The 704-nt window shown below is 35.8% G+C and overlaps 1 non-coding gene across 1 annotated transcript in view; it reads left to right on the forward strand.

Moving 5' to 3' along the window:
• The first annotated feature begins 345 nt into the window (after positions 1-345).
• Positions 346-704, forward strand: part of LOC113219341 — a 1,923-nt gene continuing 1,564 nt past the window's right edge. Inside the window, exon 1 of the ribosomal RNA XR_003306369.1 lies at positions 346-704. This exon is cut by the window's right edge and continues 1,564 nt beyond it. This is a non-coding gene — a ribosomal RNA (small subunit ribosomal RNA).

Below are 704 nucleotides of genomic sequence, written 5' to 3' on the forward strand. Positions count from 1 at the left end.
GTTGTTAAAAACGCAATATTATATTTTATATGATATTGTGAAGTATGATTCTTTAAACTATGACAAATGATATATTATGATCGATGGGGGCATATTGAAAAAGAAGTGTGCTGGTAACATTGGGATATGCCTCAGCGTGAATTTATATTACGCGCTTTTTGAAATTAAAAATTATTTATCTTTTCTTAAAAGGTAAACCAAATGTTTAGCATGCTTGATACGTGCTCGAATATTTTTTAAAGACCTATTATATATATATATATATATATAGTCGATCGGTGAGGGGGCACCGACGACGAAAAAAAAATGTATTTTATATATATTAATAAAATATATAAACTAAGATCCCTGGTTGATCCTGCCAGTAGTCATATGCTTGTCTCAAAGATTAAGCCATGCATGTCTCAGTACATGCCGAATTAAGGTGAAACCGCGAATGGCTCATTAAATCAGTTATGGTTCATTAGATCGTGGACACATTTACTTGGATAACTGTGGTAATTCTAGAGCTAATACATGCAAACAGAATTCCTCTCAGAGATGGGAGGAATGCTTTTATTAGATCAAAACCAATCGGTGGCGGACGGCTCGTCCGTTCGTCCATCGTTTGTTTTGGTGACTCTGAATAACTTTGTGCTGATCGCATGGTCATCTAGCACCGGCGACGCATCTTTCAAATGTCTGCCTTATCAACTGTCGATGGT

Source organism: Apis mellifera (genome assembly GCF_003254395.2).
Source record: "Apis mellifera strain DH4 linkage group LG9 unlocalized genomic scaffold, Amel_HAv3.1 GroupUN_174_associated_to_Group9, whole genome shotgun sequence".
Lineage (NCBI taxonomy): Eukaryota > Metazoa > Arthropoda > Insecta > Hymenoptera > Apidae > Apis > Apis mellifera.